The sequence below is a fragment of the Hyaena hyaena genome, unplaced genomic scaffold (genome assembly GCF_003009895.1).
Source record: "Hyaena hyaena isolate Hyena2069 unplaced genomic scaffold, ASM300989v1 scaffold_310, whole genome shotgun sequence".
Taxonomy (NCBI): Eukaryota; Metazoa; Chordata; class Mammalia; order Carnivora; family Hyaenidae; genus Hyaena; species Hyaena hyaena.
The window spans coordinates 1,225,057-1,242,183 of NW_024080940.1; the positions used below are offsets into that span (position 1 = coordinate 1,225,057).

A 17,127-nucleotide genomic window follows, 5' to 3' on the forward strand; every position below is an offset into this window, starting at 1 on the left:
CACAGGGGTTGAGAGTTTTGAGAAATTTATTGTTAATATTATTTTTACCCTTGGAACAAATTTCAAAGCCTCCTGATGTCCTTCTCAGAAAAAAGTATTTTTAAGGACATTCGAAAAAGGCTCATTCGTTTTGTTGGAATTCCAAAAAACTCGTAGAAAACAACGGATTTGATGAAGTAAATGTAAAGTCTTGGAAACACATGGTATATATTTTATTTTAAAATTTAAGATTTTTTAAGTTATAATCAAGGGAAGAACATGCAGAGGCACGGCTGCCTGTCTTGAGACATCTGAAATGTTTGGGTGTTGTTTGAGGAGCCCTGGAAAGACCACTTCCCTCACCTCTCTGGCCCAAGTGAGGCTTCTCCATGTACCAGCTGGATACCAACTAAGGGACAACTTCTAGAAGGCTTTCTCCACCTGATACCACTCTCTGTGAGGCACACTGGGAAATAGAAACGTTAGTGACAACAGGGATTTGAGTACCTAGGCGCCATAAAGTAACCCTCTTATATTAGGGTTCTTGGTTTAGTAATGACTCCTGTGAGGCAGCTGTGAGGCAGCCAGTAAGTCATTCTTTGGGGATCTTCCAGTTGCTCTTCAGGATTCCTTCCAAATGCCTCCTCCTTCCCAGGTTGCACATTCTAAACCATCTGCCCCATCCAACCTCTCGGATCACTCAATTAATAAACGTAAAAAATATTTATTTATTTTCAAAGAGAGAAAGAGAGAGCACACAGACAGAGAGACAGTGGGGGAGGGGCAGGGGGAGAGAGAGAGAATCCCAAGCAGGCTCCAGGCTGTCAGTGCAGACCCCCAAGCAGTGCTGGATCCCACAAACCGTGAGATCATGACCTGAGCCGAAATTAAGTGTCTGAGAGTCATACACTCAACGGACTGAGCCACCCAGGTGCCCCCTTGGGTCATTTCATTTGAATCAAGAGGTTAGAGGCTCATCATGGGAATAATCATGCCTACTATGTCTGGAGCACAGGCCCTGTACTAAGTGTCCTAATCACTTGCATTTCATTTAGCCCTCGCAATAGCCCCTTGAGTGGCACAGACTATTATCTCCTCCTTTTTAAAAAAAATTTTTAAATGTTTTTTCTTAAATTTATTTCTGACAGAGATAGAGACAGCGTGAGCAGGGGAAGGTAAGAGAGAGAGGGAGACACAGAATTTGAAACTAGCCATCAGCAGGGCTCGAACCCACGAACCATGTGATCATGTCCTGAGCCGAAGTCGGACGCCCAACCGCCTGAGCCTCCCAGGCGCCCCTATTATCTCCCCTTTTAACAGGTGAAGTTATTGAAGTACGGAGGGGAGGTAATAAATTATCAGTCACATGCCACTGGGAGAGAGAAATGTAGTAAATCTGAGAGCCTCTGGGAATCAGCTTGATGTGCAGAGAGTCTGTGATGGACAGTGCAGTAATTCTTGCTTCTATGGCGGGGAGAGTGGTGACAGAGTAAGGGGCCTGAGTGAGCCGCATGCCAGGTTCCCAGCAGGCTCGGAGCAGGGACAGCCAGACTGGGGGCCTACTTGTGCTCTCTCAATACTTTGCTCTCACAAACCCAGCTTTAATAGCTCCATATAGCCCTGGAAGAGTTCTGTCTTGGAGATCTGATGATCTCATCCTGGCCTGGGGATGGGATTTGGCCCACTGGCTGAAGAAGTTCTAGAATATCCTTTTATTGAGACGTCTGTGCTCTTTGGGGCATTGCTAAAATGCTTGAGATCAGCATGCTATAAGTCACAATTTTTAGGCAAGGTCAGATGCTGTCTGGAACGCTCTGCCAAATCAAGGTTCCAAGTGATTTGCAAAAGAAATGACCAGATGAGGAGGGCAGGGTGGGGGAGGGTAGGAGCAGACATTGCCATGGCTCATACTTCCTGGTGTGGTTGTCCAGGCTCAAAGAAACTCTCTTAAATAAAGTTTCCTATAAAAATGCTTTCAGCAAGTATTTTATAGACTGAAAAGAAACAAACCGACAAACAAACTCATTTCCTCTGCAATTTCCTCAGCTCTCTTTAAATCTGGTTAGTAGCCACCATCCACTTTATGCTTCCCTGCAATCTCCATGCCAGGGAATTAGACATACTCTTGGTAGTGTTGTCACTGTGTTTCACCAGTAATTTCTCAACTCACCCTGCACCTTATTCCCCACCAGGGCAAACACAGTGGGGAAAGTAAGTCTTCACATGGAAAGGGAATCACAATGGCTAACCTAAGGGAGCTATGCTGAATGTTAATCCTGGTCACATATTGTGGTTCTTACAGAACTAGGCATATTTCTCCTGCTTAATCCACTGACATTTTTCATTGTTTTCCTTTTTTTTTAATGGTTGGTGAATACTAGTCTAGGGATACATTTGTTTTTTATGTCTCTGAGCCACCCTCCCACGCACCCATTCCCAGAGACCACTGCAAGCGACATCTTGATCAAGGACTACCTCTTTGGCCCCAGTTGGGGCTGGAACATCCAGAGTGTCCACAGCCTACTTTTAGAGATAGTTATAGAGGCAAACGGCTCCAAATACATGGATGGATACCCATTGGGAAAACGTCAGTCCCACATCTCAGTTCAAGGACAATTATATTGGCTTCACTCCTCACTAGCTTCCTGGGTGACTGTGGTTTAAAAACGTAAGATTTGGAAGAAAGGGCCAACGTAGCAGAGAAGTAGGGGGGCCCAAAGTTATCTCATCTCCCAAACACAGCAATATTGAGGCCAGAAGACTTGGCATTCTAGGAATCCGAGCTACAGAGCGACAGAAATCTCTCCAGGGGGCCCCAAGGACAACTTGGCAGGCCCTACGTGTGTGATTGTGAACTAGAAGAGATAAAAAGGATGGCGTGGGAGCGCAAGGAAGGGACCCCCTTCTGGGGCGAGGCAAAAGGAAAGGAAAGAGAGCTTGTGGAAATAAAGGGTTGTATTTGCACCAGAGAAAAACCATGGATTGGGGAACAGAAAAAAAAACAGATAAAGAACTAATTTCTAACTGTGGGGCTTTCTCTGGGCTGGGACCAGCCACCCTAGCTGCACACTTGGAGAGGATGGGAGCCATTCCCGGGCTCTGTATCCAGTGCAGACGTGCAGCCAGAGAGAGCAATCCTCTCCCTTGACTGTGGTGTTGCCATCTTCCCCCCCATCATCAACAAGGCGGGGCTTCAGGGAATAGTCAATGGGTCCATAATGGAGGCAGGACCCACCTACCCCAAACCACACCTCTCTGTGCCTGGTAACTGGCAAAATACAAAGATACAAAGAGAATTCTGAAAGCAGCTATGGGCAAATGGGCCTTAACCTACAAAGGTAGACACATAAAGGTAGTAGCAGAGCTGTCCACTGAAACTTGGCATGCCAGAAGGGAGTGGCAGGAAATATTCAATGTGCTGGATGGAAAAAACAGGCAGCCAAGAATTCTTTATCCAGCAAGGCTGTCATTCAGATTAGGAGAGATAAAAGCTTTCCCAGACGAATAAAAAACCGAAGGAGTTCATGACCACTAATCAGCCCTGCAAGAGATCCTAAAGGGAACTCTGAGTAGAACGCTGCAAAGACTACAAAGGACCAGAGACATCACCACAAGCATGAAAGAGCACAATGACACTAAACCTGTGTTTTTCAATAATAACTCTAATGTAAATAAAGTAAATGCTCCAGTCAAAAAACATAAGGCATCAGAATGGATAAAAAAGAAACCCCAAGAGCCATCTAAATGCTGTCTATAAAAGGCCCATTTCCGACCTGAGGACACCTTCAGACTGAAAGTGAGAGGCTGAAGAACCATCTATCATGCTACTAGAAGTGAAAAGAAAGCTGGAGTAGCCATACTTATATCAGACAAACTAGACTTTAAACTAAAGGCTGTAACAAGAGATGAAGAAGAGCATTATATCATAATTATGGGGTCTATCTATCAAGAAGAGATAACAATTATAAATATTTATTTCCCCAATGTGGCACACCCAAATATATAAATCAATTTATCACAAACATAAGGAATCGTATTGATAGGAGTACAGTAATTGCAGGGGATTTTAATACTCTACTTACAACAATGGATAGATAATCTAGGCAGAAAATTTATAAAGAAACAATGGCCTTGAATGATACACTGCACCAGATGTACCTTACAGATATTTAGAACAAAAACTTTGCATCCAAAAGCAGCAGAATGTACATTCTTCTCAAGTGCACATGCAACATTCTTCAAGATATATCACATACTGGGTCACAAAACAGCACTCAATAAATATAAAAGAATTGAGATCATTCCATGAATATTTTCAGATCACAATACTATGAAATTGGAAATCAAAACCACAAAAAAAAGTTTGGAAACCCTCCAAATGCATGGAGGTTAAAAAACATTCTACTAAAGAATTAATGGGTCAACCAAGAAATTAAAGAAGGAATTAAAAAATACATGAAAGCAAAAAAAATGAAAAGATGATGGTTCAAACCCTTTGGGATGCAGCAAAGGCAGTCCTAAGAGGAATATACATTGCAATCCAGGCCTATCTCAAGAAACAAACAAACAAAAAATCCCAAATACAAAACAACATAACAGCACACCTAAAGGAACTAGAAGCAGAACAGCAAAGAAACCCCAAAACCAGGTGAAGAAGAGATATAATAAAGATTAGAGCAGAAATAAACAATACAGAATCCATCCCCCCGACACACACACAATAGAACATATCAATGAATCTAAGAGCTAGTTTTTTTTAAAATAAACAAAATTGATAAACACCTAGCCAAATTTGTCAAAAAAGAAAAGAGAAAGAACCCAAATAGTTAAAAATCACTAATGAAAGAGGAGAGATCACAACCAACAACATAGAAATACAAACAATTATCAGAGAATATTATGAAAAATTATATGCCAACAGACTGGCAATCTGGGAGAAATGGACAAATTCCTAGACACCACAGACTAGTAAAACTCAAACAGGAAGAAATAGAAAATTTGAACAGACCCATAACCAGTGAAAAAATTGAATTGGTTATCAAAAATCTCCCAATATATAAGAGTCCTAGGTCAGATGGCTTCTCAGGGGAATTCTACCAGACAGTTAAGGCAGAGTTAATACCTATTCTTCTCAAGCTGTTCCCAAAAATAGAAATGGAAGGAAAGCTTCCAGACTCATTCTATGAAGCCTGCACTGTCTTGATTCCCAAACCAGAGACCCCACTACAAAGGAGAATTATAGGCCAATATCTTTGACAAACATCGATGCAAAAATTCTCAACAAGATACTAGCAAATCAAATTCAACAGCATATTAAAGGAATTATTCACCATCATCAAGTGGGATTCATTCCTGGGCTTCTGGACTGGTTCAATATTTGGAAACCAATCAATGTGATATATCACATCAATAGAAGAAAGATCATCAATAGATGCCATATTTATTTTCTGCAAATGCAGAAAAAGCATTTGACTAAATACATCATCCTTTCTTAATAAAATCCCTCAAGAACATCAGGATAGAGGCAACATACCTCAACATCATAAAAGCCATCTATGAAAAGCCCACAGCTAATATCATCCTCAAAGGGGAAAAGCTGAGAGCTTTCCCTCTGAGATCAGGAACATGACAGGGATGTCCACTCTCACCACTATTGTTTAACATAGTGTTGGAAGTCCTAGTCTTAGCAATCAGACAACAAAATGAAATAAAAAGCATCCAAATAGGCAAAAGTCAAACTTTCACTTTCTGCAGATGATGTGATACTGTACATGGAAAACCCAAAAGACTCCACCAAAAGGCTGCTAGAGCTAATACATGAATTCGGCAAAGTCGCAGGATACAAAATCAATATACAGAAATCAGTAGCATTTCTATACACCAATAATGAAGAAACAGAAAGAGAAATCAAGAAATTGATCCCATTTGCAATCACTTCAAAAACCATAAAATACCTAGGAATAAACCTAATCAAAGATGTAAAAGATCTGTGTGCTGAAAACTATAGAAACTTATGAAAGAAGTCGAAGAAGTCACAAAGAAATGGGAAAATATTCCATGTTCATGGATTGGAAGAACAAATATTTTTTAAATGTCAATACTACCCAAAGCAATCTATACATTCAAAGCAATCCCAGTCAAAACTGCATCGGCATTCTTCAAGCTTGAATAAACAATCCTAAAATTTGTATGGAACCACAAAAGACCCCAAATAGCTAAAGTAATGTTGAAAAAGAAAAGCAAAGTGGGAGGCATCACAATCCTGGACATTAGCCTCTACTACAAAGCTGTAATCATCCAGACAGTATGGTATTAGCACAAAAGCAGACACATAGACCAAGGGAGCAGAATAAAGAACCCAGAATTGGACCCACAAATGCATGGCCAACTAATCTTCAACAAAGCAGGAAAGAGTGTACAATGGAAAAAAGATGGTCTCTTTAGCAAATGGTGCTGGGAGAACCAGACAGCAACATGCAGAAGAATGAAACTGGACCGCTTGCTTACATCATACACAAAAATAAATCTAAAATGGATAAAAGACCTAAATGTGAGACAGGAAACCATCAAAATCCTATGGGAGAAAACAGGCAACAACCTCTTTGATCTCAGCCACAGCAAGTTCTTACTTGACATATTTTTCGAGGCAAGGGAAATGAAAGCAAAAATGAACTATTGATACCTCATCAAGATAAAAAGCTTCTACATAGCAAAGAAAACTATCAAAACAAAAACAAAAACAAAAACAAACCTAAAAGGCAACCAATGGAACGGGAGAAGATAATTGCAAATGACATATCAGATAAATGGTTAGTATCCAAAATCTATAAAGAACTTACCAAACTCCACACCCAAAAAACAAATAATCCAGTGAAGAAATGGCCAAAAGACATGAATAAACACCTTTGCAAAGAAGACATCCAGATGGTCAATAGACACGTGAAAAGATGCTCAACATCACTCACCATCAGGGAAATACAAATCAAAACCACACTGAAATACCACCTCACACCAGTCAGAGTGGCTAAAATTAGCAAGTCAGGCAACAACAGATGTTGGCAAGGATGTGGAGAAACGGGGACGCTCTTGCACTGTTGATGGGAATGCAAACTGGTGCAGCCGTTCTGGAAAACAGTGTGGAGGTTCCTCAAAAAATTAAAAATAGAACTACCATATTACCCAGCAATAGCACTACTAGGAATTTATCCAAAGGATACAGAAGTGCTGATTCATAGGGGCACATGTACCCCAAAGCTTATAGCAGTGCTATCAACAATAGCCAAATTATGGAAAGAGCCCAAATGTCCAACAACTGATAAATGGATAAAGAAAATGTGGTTTATGTATACAATGGAATACTACTTGGCAATGAGAAAAAATGAAATCCTGCCATTTGCAGGAATGTGGATGGAACTGGAGGGTATTATGTTAAGTGAAATAAGCCAGTCAGAGAAAAACGGATATCATATGTGTTCACTCATATGTGGAACCTGAGAAACTTAACAGAAGACCGTGGGGAAAGGGAAGGGGAAAAAATAGTTTCAGAGAGGGAAACAAACCATAAGAGACTGTTAAATACAGAGAACAAACTGAGGGTTGATTGCGGGGGCGGGGGAGGGGCGCTGGGGAAAGGGGAAAATGGGTGATGGGCACTGAGGAGGGCACTTGTTGGGATGACCACTGGGCGTTGTATGTAAGTGATGAATCACGGGAATCTACCCCTAAAATCAAGAGCACACTGTATAAACTGTATGTTAGCCAACTTGACAATAAATTATATATTTTTTAAAACCCTCAAAAAATAAAAACACAAGATTTGGAACTGAAGAGCAGATTTGTAGGAAGTCAGCAGCTCCCATACCTTGTCCATGACCAGCTGCCTTGCTTTTGAATCCTCAAAGTTCACCTCCCTCATTTTCATGCTCTCTCATCCCCCATTATCTTAGTCAAATATACCTTCCCACAATGCTATGTCCCACGGTGGTCTAATCTCCACAAAATCTCCCTTCTTCCTCATTTTTGTTCTGCACCAATGCTGATGCTGTCCAGACCATGTTTTCTGAAAGCTTCCCTTCATCACTGCCTTCCATTAAGCCAAGTGTCTTCTACACAGGACAACAGTTGGAAAAAAGTCTGGAAACTTAGGCCTCACAGCTTGCTTTTCTAAGAAACAGGACCTAATCTCCCTGGATGGAAAATGAGGGCCACAGTCCCATGGTGTAGGCTGATCCCACTACTCACAGTGGAAAGGATGAGCCATAGGAAGGAAGGCTGTGTGGCCCCTGAGAGTTAAAAATAACAGATCTCAGCTCCCAATGAACCATTTCCATTGTCTATTCACTGGTAGACCCACTGTATACTCACCATCTGCACATTCTGCCCCATCTAGCCCCTGAACCAATCTTGAAGGCCAGGGATTTCAGTTCTACTGCTTCGTGGGACTTGCTCCCTAAAACCTGGCGATCCTCTGAGTGAAGTCCCCAACCTAGCCTGCCTCATCTGCCACTATGCTCCAATGTTCTATTCAGAATTTTGACTCCATTCCCCTGACTCTAGAAATGGACCTAGCATGCTAGGCAGTAGTCTTAGGACCTACCTAGCTATGGCAAGCTCAATTCCTGATGGATAAGTGGTGCCCAATTCAAGATCTGGATTTCTTTAAAGATGACCACACATAAGATATGCCCAAATCACAAGTATTTTCTTCAATGAATTATTGCAAAGTGAATATGCCCATGTTATAACCAGGTCAACAAATAGAACACTAATAGCACCTCAGAAGTTCCCCTGGTGTCTCCTCCCAATCTCTACCCACTCAACAGAAACCATTCCTCTGACTTCTAACACCACAGATGACCTTTACCTACTTTTGGACTTTATAGAATTGGAATCATACAACATGCATTTCTTGAGTGTGTGTGTCTGTCTGGCTTCTTTAATTTCTTTAATTCCACATTACTGAATGACTTATCTTTTTAGAAAATGTACAGAATTCTAAAATTCCTGTCATTTTACAAAATTCATTTTCACTTCATTTCATTTATCTTCACTCATGTCATGTTGAGTGAAAGACCATAAATAAATTTATTTATTCATTCTCCTCTTGATGGACATTTGAGTTGTTCCAGGGTTTGGAAAACTGTTGGTTTGGTTAAGACTGATCAAGACTCAGATGGTAGGGCAAATACCATATGATCTGTCTTATATATGAAATCTAAAAAAAAAAAAAAATCTATCTATATCTATAAAACTAAGCTCATAGATGTAAAGAACATATTGGTGGTTGGCAGAGGTGGGAAAGAGTGGGGGTGGGAAAAATGGGTGAATTATTTTTTTTGGTTGGTTGGTTGGTTTAAATACATTGAATAAAAGACATAAGAAATTAAAAAATAAAGTTTGATGAAGCTCCTGGTTTCAAATGGATATATTTACATTATTTACCAAAAAGGGACAAAATAGAAAAAGCCTACAATTTTGCAGAATATAAATTCGATGGAACAATGAAAAGAATAGTAAATAAGAACAAATTACCTGATGAGTTTTGTTGTATAAAATGTGTTTCAAGTAAGTTATTCTGAATGGAGACAAAAACACAGGATTGATTACAATTATTGCACTTAAATATTTACATTTTTCAATAAGGAAAAAATCAGAACAAGAACTATCATCTACTTGCTGTACTTTCCTGAGCTTGCTAGTGAAGATTATTTTCACAATGAAAAATGTTGTACAGATACGCATCAACTGCAAGTCTCAACACTTTTGAGTTTATTAACTATAAGAAGAAACTTTGACTAAGAATATAGGAAATTAAAAGAAAAAAACAAGACTCAGATGGTCAGGAAGCCCTGAGCACCTCAAATTCTTTTGCTCTCCCCTCCAGCTTGAGTCTCCCATCGTAAATGGTTAGGACACCGCTGCCTATGAATGCAAATCAAATTTCAAATGTTTCTCTTGTCCTAAAAATGTAAAAAGATTTACTTCTTGGGAACAAATGTTACATGCATTGATCCATTGTTTTTAGCATTAGGAGCTGCATTAGCTGCTTCCTTTGGGATCTGCCTGGTTGGGGTTCTCTGTCTGCCAGGTCTCATTACCTGCTATTCCACCCGGGTTAGATATGTCTGAGGCTGAAATAATAGGGAGCGAACCCCATAGGTATCTTTTGGTTTCCAGGAGCCTGGCTTGTCTTTCCAATATAGAATGGCAACATTTAGTTTGGAAAACAGAAGACATAGTCTGTTCAGGGTTGGGAGAACAGCAAGGGGCAGAGATTAAGGCTCAAGATTAAGACCGTTATATAAACTTTGCTCAAAGTCAATGGTCAGTGACTGCTTGTAGAATGAATAAGTGAATCTAAGATATGGAAAGACACTCTGCACACAAGAGGCAGGGTCCTATGTTAGTGTTATCAGACAGCAGATGTGGAGCCAGCATAGCCTTCTGTCTTTGAGAGAGGAGGGGAGAGGCCAGAACATGGAAAGAGGTCTCTTTGACGCAGACACGGGAAGCTGGAGAAGTGGTGCTTGGGAACCCTGGTCTGAGGGTGGGAAATGAAGGCTCTGGCTCTCCCTGAGCTGCATGCAAACATGTGCCAACATGTTTACCTGTCCAGAGCCCAGACAATGTATTTATACATTTGCTTGTGAACTTTCATAGCAGGACCCTTGCTCACGTGACCATCCATTATTATTATTTTGCATCACTGTGATTATCAAGCACACATTTTACTGCTTCTCAAACAGTTTTCCACTTTATTCCCTATTGTGAGATATCCATTGGTGGGAAACTAGTTTCCACAAGGGAACTAGTGTTACATAAAATGACCATCACGTGAGCGCCCAGCAGTTTAGTCAGAACATCACGGCTGTGTTAGAAACAACAGAGACCGATATAAAATGGCCCCCTCTGATTACAGACACCCTCCCTACCTCCTCCCCCAGGACGCCCAGAGGTGCCACCCAGAGGAGAACTTGGTGAAGAATGTGCTCCGTGAAGATGCATCCAGCAAGATGGGTGTGCTGTGCCTTGAGAGGCAGATGGTCTGCAGAGGCTGCGTTTGTCCAAGCTGGAGCGGACTGTGGATTGGTATCACAGAAGGGGCTTCAATAGAAAGCTCTTCTGGCTCCTGACACCTGTAAACTGCCACTTGTCCTGTATGAGCCTTTGCCCTGGAGTCCCTTTAATAAAGCAGAGCACTGGTGACGTCTGGGTGGCTCAATCAGTTGAGCATCTGATTTCAGCTCAGGTCACGATCTCAGGATTTGGGAGTTTGAGCCCAGCATTGAGCTCTCTGCTGTCAGTGAAAGGAGCCCAGTTGGGATCCTCTGTCTCCTTCTCTTTCTCTGTCCCTCGCTCTCTTTTTCTCAAAAATAAATAAACATTAAAAAAAATAAGCAGAGCCCTGAACGCATCCCCATGGCTGGAGGCATCGCTCACACCTCTTCCACTAGCCGGCCACAGCATCCCAGCAGCCTCTCTGACTTGAGGGAGGCTTGTCTTAGTGCAGCCTGCTTGGCTTGAAGGCAGGAATAGCATGTGTGTGAGTTGTAATCTTCCTCAACAAAGGTACGCTTCGGACAGATGGTGGAAAACAGACGTTGGTCTTATTTTCAGAGTAGTTGTTTCCTTTGAGATCATTAATCAACTAATAACATTTTCAAAAACACCACAAACTGTAGACTGTGTTTTACATAGTTGTTCCATAGAAATCCGTGGTTTTCAATCCAGGACTCACATTAGGACAATGTAAGAAACTTTTTTTTAAAGTTTATTTATTTTGAGAGAGAGAACATGAGCAAGGGAACTGTAGGGAGAGAAAGGGAGAGAGAAAAATTGCAAGCAGGCTTCACACTGTCAGGGCAGAGCCCAATGCGGGGCTTGAACCCACCAATGGGGAGATCATGACCTGAGCCAAATCCACGAGTGGGACACTTAACCACTGAGCCACTCAGGCACCCCTGAAACTTCTTAAAAGTTCATGCGGAGATGACTGGTTTGTAAGTTCTGGGTTTTCCTGATTGGACTCCTCTCATTCTCAGAGAGTAGGAGAGCAGGAAAGCGAATACTCTCTTTTCCTTTTGCATTCTTGATATTAGTCAGGCTTACTCTCTGCACACAACCAAAGACTTCACACTTCTCATCTGCTTATTGCTCAGTAATTTTAGTAGTTCTGTCTGTTTTCTCATCTGGCTCACGACCTCACTGAGCAAAATATGCTCAGCCTTGTCTGAGGTGCACATGTGTACAGATGCACTAATAACAACCTAAATCAACCCCTCTAATCTCATCCCACCCCCAGAAAATGTAAACAATCACTCTTGCATATTCCCAATATCCCCTTCTGTCCTGTAGGAAATCCTTTGGTGGAATGGGTGTCCACAGCCAAGTGAGAGAGAAGAGGAGCTTGAGTTACACTAGGGGAGAGGGTAGTTTGGGTGGGACGTATAAAGCAATAAAGTGATTGTTAATTAATTAATTAATTAATTTTTAAGGCTCATGAGGATAGCTAGATCTGCGTGAGCATTCATTTATTCACTCATTAAATACTGATCTTCCTCACTGCTGGGCCGGGGCCATGCTAATCTTCTCTGTGTCATTCCAATTTTAGTATGTGTGCTGCCGAAGTGAGCACCCCCTCACTTTTTTTGGACCACTGTTCAAATGTCACCTTATCAGCAAGGCTTTCATTGACAACACTTTAAATTACAATCCATCTCCAGCACTGCTCCAAATTCTTCATTCCCTGGTTCCACTTAATTGTTTTCCATGGCTCTTACCATCATGTGACCTATGATATTTTTTCCTTAGCTATTTGTTGATGGTGTGTCTCCATCCATTAATGTGTAAACTCTATGAGAGAAGAGATTATGCAGGATGGTGCCTAGGACAGTGGCCTATACCCCAATCATCTGAGAGTGTCTAGTTTTTTTTGAAAAACATACTTGTAATACCTTACTGAAATAATGTCTGCCCCTTTCGGACATGATTATTATGTCTCCCCTAAAAGCATAGTTTACCAGAAACCAGCTCACCCATGGTGTTGGAATCCATCCATTTCTCTTCCTTCCATAGTATTTAAGAATAGGAATTTTGGAGCCAGATCATCTGGATTGGAATCCTGTTTCTGCCACTTATGAGACGTGTGTTCACAGCCACCTTACTTAACTTCTTTGTGCCTTGGTTTCCTCTTCTGTAAAGTGGGAATAATACTAGGACCAACTTCATAAAGCAGCTATGAAGATCAGATGAGTCACCCTTGGCAATGAGCTTAAAACAGTGCCATCCTATAATGAGGACTAGCTGAAACAGACGTATTTCCCTATAGCTGGTGGCTTTTCCTTCCTAACTGTCTCCTACCCAAGAACTTTCCACCACAGAAAGAGGGAGGTAGAATGTTTTCTTCTCCATGATAAGTGTTGCATTTAGAACTGAGGTAGTATGGGTATAAGCAGACTGGATTATAATCCTCAAACATTTGCTCTCTTGCAGTCACAAGATTGCATATTGTCATTGATTGTCATTGAACACAATCCTACATCCTGTGGGAGGGGCACACATCCCATTTCAATGCCACGTGGAAAGCTTTGGCCAATGGAATGTGAATGGTTGTGATTGCTTTTGCTATGTGCCAACAGAAGCCTTAAACAATTGCATGGTTTGGCTTAGGCTTTCTTGTTCTTGTTCTCTACATGCCCTCAGGACGTCCCAGATAGTGGCTACTCCCTTAGTCTGGGTTCTAGAAGGAGAAGACAGGTGGAGCCTAGATAAGCCCAGCAGAGTCCAGCCCATCCTAGCAGAGCCACTGCCAACCCACAGCGTATCCTCTGTCTTTATATAAATGAGCAAAAGGCAAATGTAAGCCACTGGGACAGCACTGCTTGTTATCATCGCAAGATTGACTAATACAGGGCAGGACAGTAGGAGGAGAATGTATTTTGCAAGACTGTTCAAACAAGATTATTTTTTCACAGAGGGATCTTTGTGTGTGTTATATATGTGTGTGAATGTGCTATTCCCCCACCCACACACAAAACAATTTTACTTTGCTAGAAAAAAATCACTATTATATTGCTAACAACCTTGTATATTTTATATATGTATATATAAAATATATATACATGTATGTGTATATGTATACATATGTATATATATATATATATATTTTTTTTTTTTTTTTGAGAGAGAGAAGGTGCAAGTGAGTGAGGGACAGAGAGATAGAGAGAGTGAATGAATCCCATGCAGGCTTCATACTGTCAGCCCAGAGGCCAAAGTGGGGCTCAAGTCCACCTGAAGCAGGACTCAAACTCATGAACCATGAGATCAGGACCTGAGCCAAAGGCAGATGCTTGACCTACTGAGCCACCCAGGTGCCCCTATTATATATATTTTAATTTCTAGAAAACTGGGCTTGGTAAGAACAGAAATTAAAGTTAAAATAAAAAAGAAATTATTAGCCCAGTGGCATTGGCTTCCTGGCTCCCTGCTTATTTGTCTCAGGAGGAAATGGATAGCAGAAATTCTAGAATTTTGGATATGAAAGGAAAAAGGACTTGAAAAAATTCTGACCCAACCTCTCACTTTTCTATATGGGGAAGCTGAAGCCTGGAAAGATGAAGTGTATTGGCCAAGTGCCTGACGGGAGAATCTTTAAAGCATTGCCTGTAGGCTGTGTGCACATGTAAGAAGGTTAACATGCCTAAGAAGAAATTCTGAAGAATGTCTAAAAGCAGTTTTCCTCTTCATTTCCTTTTTCCTACCATCTCCTACCATCTTCCTACCTGGAAGACCATTGACAGGAATGATAAAAACTTCTGCTGTCCATCAGAAATTTGATTCTCCTTTTCTTTCTGGGCACATAGTTAAAGATCATCTCACTGACTCCCTTGTAATTAGACAAGATCAGGTGATTGAGTTGTGGCATCTGAAAGTGAGCAGAAAAGATATACTTCTAATCTGGTCCTGGTATTTAAAACTTTTCACACATTCTCACTTGCTAATTCATTCTCTCTCTTTCTCTCACCCATCACCACTAGAGGAAGATGAAATTAAGAATTTGAAGGTCCTAAGAGCCAAGCATAGACAATAGATGGAAGAATACTGCATCCCCTGCTGATGCCCAATGAACTGTGGCTTGGGTGACAAGTAAGCCGTTGGTTATTAAGCTTCCAAGATACAGAGAGGCTGGGTATTGTAGTGGCTGAGCCTGACTAGTCCAGGGAGAGTCAGTGAAGCTTAGTTTAGAAGGCAGCTACTATATTTAACCAAGAAGAAGGTCCACAAATAAGTGGGAAATCTCTGACATTTGGCCTACTTTTGTTCCAACATGAATACTGTCATCTAAGTCTCAGATTGACCTGTCTTGCTTCCTCTACATTTTAGCTCCCTCACACTGTCACATTTCTATGTTCACAAGTGTTCAACAGCACTTGTTGGATGCCTGACTGAATAGTTTATAACTCCATATATAATACACAATTTAATTCTCACAGAGCCACAGAAAGAGCACTTGACCTTAAGCTCTGCAACAAGTTTTTACCATTAATCAAGAAGCCCTCCCTATTACTGAGAGATATGAGACCCTACTGATTCTTGCAATGAAGCTGTTCATGTGTATTAATTTGAACTCAAAGACAGATGGGTAACAGAGCTAACAACAATGTGGTTGCTTTATAAGTGAGCTTTGAAGATTAAGGTATTTCTTGCTGATGCATAGGAGAACATGTACCCCAATGTTCATAGCAGCACTCTCAACAATAGCTAAAACAAGGAAAGAGCCTAAGTGTCCATCAACGGACGAATGGATCAAGAAGATGTGGTTTATCTATACCATGGAATACTACATGGCAATGAGAAAAAATGAAATCTGGCCATGTGTAGCAACAAGGATGGACCTTGAGGGTGTTATGCTGAGCGAAATAAGTCAGGCAGAGAAGAACAAATATCATATGTTTGCACGTATAGGAGGATTAGGAGGAACTTAACTGAGGACCAAGGGGGAGAAGATGGGGGGAAATGGTGGGGGAAAGGGAGAGAGGCAAACCATGAGAGACTCTTGAATGCTGAGAAACAAACTGAGGACTGATGGATGTGGGATGGAGAGGGGGAGATGGGCATGGAGGAGGGCACTTGTGCGGATGAGCACTGGGTGTTATATGGAAACCAATTTGACAATAAACTATTTGTAAAAAAAAAAAAAAAAAAAGAAGAGGAAGATTAATGCATTTCTGTAACCCAAAGTAAAACAGCTGCACTTAGAAAAAGATGCTAAAATGTGCTTAACATCTTAAAAAGCAAGTGCTATTGTCAATTATAAACGGACTTCTCCATATATTTCTTAATAAGTTTACCATACCATTAGCACAACAAACAGTAGGTCTAGCTCTCAATTGGTTGCTAGGCTTCCTGTACCAATGTATTTGCTCACAGAAGTAGAGTGGGCCCATGCAAATATCTGCACACCTGGTCACCATGACCCTGGCCTGGCACGACCTGATAAGCATTGCTGACTCACTGCTTTACAGTAATAACATCACCTCCTGGCACAATATATAATTGATGGTGTGTCTTCCAGACAACCCTCTGTGAGACCATCAAAGGAAAAAAAAAAAAAAGATTAGGAAGTCAGTATTCAAAAGGTTAGTCAATTTCTCATTTTCTTTGTAATACTCTTCTTGGAAGATTATCTACAAATGACTTTCATCCTTGGCCTGGCAGACATCTTATTGTTGCATTCCTATGCTTCTCAACTCACCTTCAGAGACAGAAATTAATTTTAATATTACCACAAGAACAATATGATTTGAAAGGGAAGTTTGCTGCTTTGTTGACACTCAAAGTTCTATTAATTGTCAATTTGTTTACAAGTCAAAATATAAATGGCTTGGGATGTTTTCCATGAGTTTGCCTAAGCAGAGGGGCTGATATGCACCTGGATTTCTGGAATGCATTTCTGAATGTCCTTGACTGCCTAAAAGACCCCATTATAACCCAGCCTTTTCTTTAAAGCTCTGTGCATGTGCCAAACACACGGAGCCCAAGTGGGCCCACTGAGTCAGTATGGGAGGAACAGCAGATAACATTCACTTTAATATTCTGTGCAGTTTAGAAGAGGGATCTCCTGCTTATCAGAAGTCTTCTGAGCACACA

At 41.1% G+C, this 17,127-nt stretch overlaps 1 protein-coding gene and 1 pseudogene across 2 annotated transcripts in view; both read right to left on the reverse strand.

The window, feature by feature from the left end:
* The window catches only part of PRLR (prolactin receptor), a 160,456-nt gene that overhangs the window by 16,826 nt on the left and 126,503 nt on the right, over window positions 1-17,127 (reverse strand). The window lies entirely within an intron of this gene.
* On the reverse strand, window positions 12,522-12,613 carry LOC120242485 (annotated as a pseudogene).